We start from the raw sequence: 7,445 nt of genomic DNA, 5'->3' as shown, positions 1-7,445 counted from the left end.
TCGACCGGCCGAACACGTTATTACCCAATACTCGTCCGAAATTTTTACGATTACGCGCATCCGTACGGTATTCGATATTTGTGTGTGTGTGCGTGTGTGTGTGTGTATGCACACACACACGCAACATCCAATTCGCAGCGAGGGAGAACCGACGGAGTGCAAAGGACGAAAATAAAAATTGTGATGAACGTTAAAGTCGTTGCATTCCTAAAAGACCGCAGTCGCCGCGACGAGACTTCAAACGTATCGCCTTGGCAATGGCGCGACTTGCTATTAATTTGCAAATATTATAATTGTACATTTCGTTCGCGAATGCACGTGCGACACACTCGCGACTAGTTATAATAATAGCCTCTGGTTCGCGGTGACTCATCGTGCGACGGTCGACGAAAACCTGTTAGCGGGTATTTTCACTACCCTTCGCTCTGGGCGGCACTCATTTGATCGCTTTAGTCTTACATTGTGTCTCTGCGAGAGACAGAGATAGAGAGAGAGAGAGAGAGAGAGAGAGAGAGAGAGAGAGAGAGAGAGAGAGAGAGAGAGCGAGCCGACACCGCGTCGCGCATTAACGTCATTTTCACGGTTTGATCGGCGTGCGTATGCGCGACAATCGGCTGATAGGTATGCACCGTGAATGCGTGCATCGCATGCACGCGGGGATAATACCTGCGTGTAATTGAAGCCACGGTTTACCGTGCATACCGATTGATAAAGCGCACTTCGTCAATCAGCGCCGCCGTATCGACCGAGATCGATCTGGCGCGCGCGCTAAATTGGAGGAAAATGAGATCATCGATCGCTCGCCGGAACGGGCTCTAACCTCGATGAGCGTCGGCGATTAGTTTACCGAGAAGATAATTATTCCGCGGTAAAAGAGAGAGAGAGAGAGAGAGAGAGTAAAGTGCACGCGATGACGAAGAGAGCGAGATCGGGTTTGAACGGCCGAGTTTCGCTCTATCTCGTCAAATCGACACATCGATATTTGAGCGCTTAGCGAGATGTCCGTATTCGTGTATCTTATATTCGTACATGTATTCGGGATTAATCTGAAACGCGTTCTGTTTTTCTTTCTTTTTTTCCACCTTTCACCGGAGAGGGGTAAATGGGTGATCATCGGAACCGTTGGGTTTACTTTCGCGCTAATATTACCGGCATTTCGTTTTTCTTCTCATCGGCGAGTCGTTTGAATCATTAATGACTCACGGATGACCTCACCTTCGGGTCACGTCGCGTTTCTCTCCTCGCATCCCTCTCTTTTTTCTCTCTCTCTCTCTCTCTCTCTCTCTCTCTCTCGACTCCGCTCACCAGAGATTAACGTCCTCGCTTGATTCTCCGAAAAGGGCCGAAGGGCCCGAGCCGGTCTATTAATCCCACGGGCTGAACGTTCGCGTCCTTTCTTTGTTCCAGGCGTGAGGAGAGAGAGGGGTGCATCGACAAAGCGTTGGAGGGTCTGAGGCAGTGAAACTGGCTGGCCTACAATGTCCGCTACCATGCGGAGCACCCTGCAAACTGTTCCCGAGTCTGTGCCGGCCGACCACGTCACAAACACCAAAGTAAGTAGCACGAAATCCGATTTGCGAGTACTTTCGCGAAGACCGCGAAAGACCACGCTCTGGTCCTTTGTGCATCCTAGTCTCGGACGACTGCGCAATCCTCCCCGCCCCCGGAGACAATGGGAAACTTTGGCATAGCGGACGCGCGTTTGCCGCTCGCCGAAATGTTACCGGCATGGGTCAACATTCCGCAACGTTTTCGCAGATATGAGATAAATTCGAAATATTTGCCTTTACTCTGTGGATTATACCCTGTTACCTCGCATTTCAATGTTTGTCGTCAGTTTCGGATCGGGATTTTCTCGAAAAAAAAAGTATACACCGCACAAGCGCGCGCTCTCGAACAAATAACAGCCGAGTTTTCATTTTGACAATTTTTTTTAGCCAAACTCGATGAAATACGCTGTAAAACGTTTATCTCGACTCGATGTATATCTCGCAGCGCGTAGTCATCATTTAATGGGGGAACCAAGCGCGATTCGCATACAATTTTCATACCCGCGAAAAATATCAGAATATCTCGGCTCTTCCTCTCTCGACGTCGACCAGTCAACGGGAATAAGCGGGAGAAAGACTCGCCGGCCACGTTGAAAGAAACTTCACCCGGAAATGCACTCGAAAGCGCGCGTCGAAGGTGAACGAGCCGGCGAATAAAAGAGACTCGGAAGAGAGTCGATATCCTCCTTTGAAAATATCGCGTGTTAAATACGTGCACGGCGCGCTGCCGCAGTCGGCGGCAGCCATTCCTCGACCTTTGAACCTTTCCTCACCGAACGAACGGGGGGGTTGAAAATGTCACGGGTGCACACCCGGCTTTGCCTACCGCGCGGCGATGTACGTTCACGGCTGACCCTGGCGATCGACCGTACGCGCGCGCACTCGCGGTGACATAACGTCACGCTTGATTTACTTCGCAAATTCAATTCGTCCCACGCGCCGCGCTAGACTTTCCTCACGCTCGCCGCGTAGACGCCTCGACGTCCTCCCCTAATTGCCCGTTTCGTGGCAACGCCACGATGTATCCGCGTCGATCGATGTATATCGTCGAAAAAGCGTCCCCCGTCGAGCGATTACGAGACGCGGCCGAGTTAACGTTGGACCGAGCGTGACTAAAAAAATAACGGCAAGAAGAGCTCTTCTCTCGCGGCGTGCGCCGCGAGTTTTATTAATGCGCGTCGCGCGCCGGCTCGTAATCGCGCGCCGTAGCGACGCTTTCATTTGAAATTCCACTAATTTGCAAGTGCAACGAAATAATGCAAATGGAGGAGGGAGTACGGCCGCCTAGGTCGTTTACTTTTCGAGCTCCTCGTTTGTCGCGGCGTTGAACGGATTATGCGTGGAAAATGCGTGCTCGTTATCGCGCCGGATAATCAGCCGGAGAGTCCTAACTGTTTTTAAGAGTACACGCACAACGCGGACACGCGGACTTTCAAGTCGCTTAACGCTTAACTGCGCAATTGAGAATACAGCAGGAAGACGTAAAACGTTAGGAAACATATGATCTATCTGGAACAAACGCGACGTGAGAGAGAAGAAAGTATCCCGAGTATCCCGATCTCGCTTAACGTGACAGTACCAATATTCATCGATGTCGCAGGGTGTATCAAATGCAAAAATATGGATAACGCGGTAAATATCCGCTTCGTGGGGGGGGGGGAGCCGAACCGCGGAATCATTGTCTCCGAGGCTGGGGAACGTTACGCAGGCCGATCGTATGTGCCTCGTCAGGCGTAATATGTTAAGACTGCTTGTGGGTCGACGCTCGTGCACGGAAGAAAGTGTGCGAGAGAGAAGGAGAAAGAGAGGAGGGGGAGGGAGAGCGAGCGAGAGAGGAGTCGGCGGTGTGATTCTTAAGGAGTATTTGGAAGACAATTAGAGCCAACCGAGCTCTAAAGCTCCCGCGAGTCACTCGAGTCGGAAGTAATTGTTGTTGCGCGTATCGTTGTTTACTGAGCATATTGTTATCCGCGACTCATCGCCACCACGATGCCTCCAGATGCCTCCCGACGTCGCACACGCTCTTCCGCTACGCGCGTCCCCCTAGTCGTACAGATATCCAGATAGCGAAGTCTTGCTCCGTTGTGACGAACACCTATCGCAAAGTTGCTTCGTGACGTCTCTGGTACAGGGTGATCGCTTTGTATCAACGTCGACGCTTTTAGAAGTTAAGAGAGAGCCCACCGACGCCGACGCGCGGCGTGTGCATTGTCTGAGAAAAGCCCGAGCGTGTCCTGTCCCTGCGAAATTGACACTATTATTCTCTCGACGTATCGAGAACGAGAGAGTCGGCTTGAAATCCGCTATAATCTCGCTAGCATCTCGGTGCTTTGATATGAAATAGTAATGCAACGGGACACAGGAGCTGCGAAGCTGCTCGGGCACACCTGATTTCTTAACGCGTGAAATTGTCCCCCCCGTATATACGATGGTCGACGTGTTGTGAATTCACCTGTCGATCCAGGGGAGGACATTTTGTACGTCTTGATTTGTTTCTCACATCTTCGCTACTGAAACATTGTGAAACGTTTGCTTTTTGTCGACAAGCTTTTTCGCAAGATCTTTGCCAAGATCTTTCCGTCTCACCCGTTTGGCTTTCCGATCGGTATTGTAGGCACATCGAATACCACGATTCGGCCCGAAGGGGCACGTGCCGCAAATAGGCCGTCCAGTCTGATAAGCCCTCCCCCCTTTCACGTTTTTTTTTTCTTTTTTTTTTTCCCACACGCGTCTAGCCCAGATTTCGTGCAATAGATCGGAACGGAGTCGTGGCTGATGACTCGACCGAACAGGTTTTCACGACCGGTGGCTTTCGAATTTTCTCTTGGCGGTGGCCGCGCGAGTGCTTTATCGCCGCCGCGGTAAAGGAAGCTTTCACGTTTTCACGCTCGCGAGAGCGATTCGATGAATCACCGGATCATGAGCGATCGGATTAATCCCTCGCCCGTAATTAACGGCGCGGTTAACTTTCGATTTTGCCGGCCGGTCCACCGCGCGCAGTTGCAGCTGCTGACAGGTGGCCTGCGTGAATCCTTCATAATGCATCGTACGTGCGTATATGCGATAAGTCACTTGGATTCTGTTAATTAAATTACGTTAGGTAGGTCGGTCTCTTGTCGTTGGACCAGCATCGTTCGACGAAGCCCCGTCGACTTTTGCGATTTTATGATTACCATTAATTCCACCAACGGGGTTAATTCTTCGTAATATCCACGATTACTACCAATTTATCATCGGAAGATATTACGCTGTGTGTGTGTGTGATCTATCGCCACCGCGCAACATCTTTCAATCAATCTCGCGAACCTCATTTAAAAGAAAAAAGAGAAAGAGAGAGAGAGGAGGGGGCAGGGTGGAGAGGAAGAAGGGGAAACCTTGAACTTCAGTTTGGATATTTATGAGATGTTCCTTAATCATCTTTTCTAAAAGGTGCCAGGATGTTTTATAGTGCGCGCAGTTAGCTCTGCCGACTTGGTATGACTTCATCTTACGGTACATTAAATGCTGATTTATACCTTGATTGGTTGCGATATGCAACCTCGGTGACTCACGATGTCCCAAAAGCGTATCGTAACGTACTCGCTCGACCATTGAGGCTATACACGCCGTGCCGCTCGCCCGCCGACAATCGTACGGTATCGGCGATGATTTAAGGTCGCGCGATCGCTGGACCTTGAATAGGGCTCGGACACCGGCGAGGCACGGTTTCGGCGGTCGATGACACATTAGATCCGTTTGAAACGACTCGGAGAATAATACTCGTCAGAGTCGATCCATTGAGTGACCGAAGATATGTGGTGTATCCGTTTCACGGTCATGCGTCTCTCTCTCTCTCTCTCTCTCTCTCTCTCTCTCTCTCTGCGCAAAAAATTGACCGCGTTTTCCGCTGTCGAAATTTCGCTTCCACATTAATCCTGCTTTCATTGAACTTGAAATAATAATTTCTTATAAAATAAGTATAACATTGTGCAAGTTGTTGTCTTTTGATACTGGAAATGCCTATTTACTGCTGTTATATTGAAATTTGAAGAAGCGCTTATTTCAGAATTATTGAATGTTCAATTATCTCAATAGTCTGTCTGTATATATTGAATTTTTTTTTCAACGGTGTATCGATTATATAACTTGTTCAATTGCAGGCAGAAAATCTGGAATAATGAAATATTAAATAATATAATAGGAATTAATGGATAATTTATATATATATATATATATATATATACACGGTGTGCGGGATCTCTTGAAAACGAGAAATTGTGAAAATTAATCAGATCAAAAAAAGAGAAAAAAATCATATACATAACATGTTCTAAAAGTCTCAATAATTATTAATTTGTTAATAATTGAAAATGACTATATCTAGAGGCTCTTTTAATTGATAACTTGAAAATTTGCGTACTTATTTGCAAAATGGTAAAGGACTTCTGTCCAGAATGACCTAATTTACAATTATATGACGGCTATTGTATCTAGCGATAGATATGAATATATTGAACGTTGAACCCTAAATCATGAACCTGTCGCTAGGCACAATAGCCGTCATATAATCATAGATTAGGTTGTTCTGAACAAAAAAGTCCCTTACCATTTTGCAAATAGGTAAGATTTTTCTTCTCAGTTTGATCTGAGATTAATCTTGACAATTTTTCATTTCCAAAAGATTCCGGTACATATACCCTGTATATGTAAAACAACAAACTTTCTTTCATAATCTGTTTATCATTATTTCTCACCAATATAACGATATAATAGACGCTAGAAATTTCGATGGGGTTTGGAAATTGAAAAGAGAGATAGAAAAAGAGTTGTAAGTCTTGTTAGTCCGACTGCTGCCGCATCTTGCGGCCTATTATCCGTCCGACAATTTGTCGGCTGTATCGTGATTAAACTTTGAACGATGCAATAATGTTGCGTACCGCGTGTGCAATCTGATAATCAAGTCACTTTGAAGAGATCCGGAATATGTCGAGGATGTTGATTGATGTGATTTTTCCGTCGCCGGATATGCTCGGCATTGATCGACAAGCGACAACTGCTTCTAACCGGCGGAAAATGGCTCTGTTCTTTTCGAAGGCATCGATTGTTTTAGTACTCTTGCGCGTTGCGTACCTGTTTGTACTGTCTCGCATACTTACCCGTGATCGAGTCATTACGTCCCGAGCCGACGAATGATACACACAGCGCGACGCCGAGTACACGTATTACATTGCTTCAAATTCCTATCGAGTGATCAAAATGTTTCACCGAATTACTGCTTAATTACGGCTCTCGCCGGCATCGCGCTTAACACGCGATTATTCAATTTTTTGAACAGTATTTTCGCGAGTGTCTCTCAGTATCTTGCGCACGTGTGATGTTAGGATGCGATAAAGATAAAATGTAAATGACACATTGAGCTATCCAAAAATATTAAATAATTCGTAATAAGTTTCAGACGAAACGTTTTTTTTTTTCTTTTTTTTCAAACGTCAATGTGAGGAAAATATCAATGAGTGATTTATACGGCATCAAGGTAAGACAATAAGTTTATGCAGCGTGATATCCAGGGATTTTTCCCATTGATCCTTCAAGTTCGACGGAATTCGTAGGAGTAGTGTGGAGTCAAAATTTCGACTTGGGTTGTATCATGGAAAATTTCAACCGTATTATATATCGCATGTCGTAAAGATGAAAAGTTCATAGATTAGCATAACAATCTTAACATTCAGTGCAAAGCTGTTATTTTCTAATGGACGCTAACATGAAGTTAGCACTGTGACAAACGCGCACTGCTTCCACAAGATCGTTTCCTCTACTTTGAATAATCGATAGATAATAAACGACTATTGTGTAGATTAACAAGTCCGAAAGAGAAGAATCTAATTGCACAAAATGTTAAGGCTGTATCACGCCGGT

The 7,445-nt window shown here is 46.4% G+C and overlaps 1 protein-coding gene across 8 annotated transcripts in view; it reads left to right on the top strand.

The window, feature by feature from the left end:
• Positions 1-1,407: 1,407 nt before the first annotated feature.
• The window catches only part of LOC105183960 (serine/threonine-protein kinase MARK2), a 119,072-nt gene continuing 113,034 nt past the window's right edge, over positions 1,408-7,445 (top strand). For all 8 annotated transcript variants that reach the window (XR_003113995.1, XM_011142429.3, XM_011142433.3 and 5 more), the window contains exon 1: positions 1,408-1,553. The gene's annotated coding sequence lies outside the window, so the exon portion shown is untranslated. The remainder of the gene's footprint in view (positions 1,554-7,445) is intronic.

The sequence above is a fragment of the Harpegnathos saltator genome, unplaced genomic scaffold, assembly GCF_003227715.2.
Source record: "Harpegnathos saltator strain DR-91 unplaced genomic scaffold, Hsal_v8.6 scaffold121, whole genome shotgun sequence".
In the NCBI taxonomy this organism is placed as follows: domain Eukaryota; kingdom Metazoa; phylum Arthropoda; class Insecta; order Hymenoptera; family Formicidae; genus Harpegnathos; species Harpegnathos saltator.
Note: the sequence above shows the minus strand (reverse complement) of the source record. Positions and strands in the feature narration are given on the sequence as shown.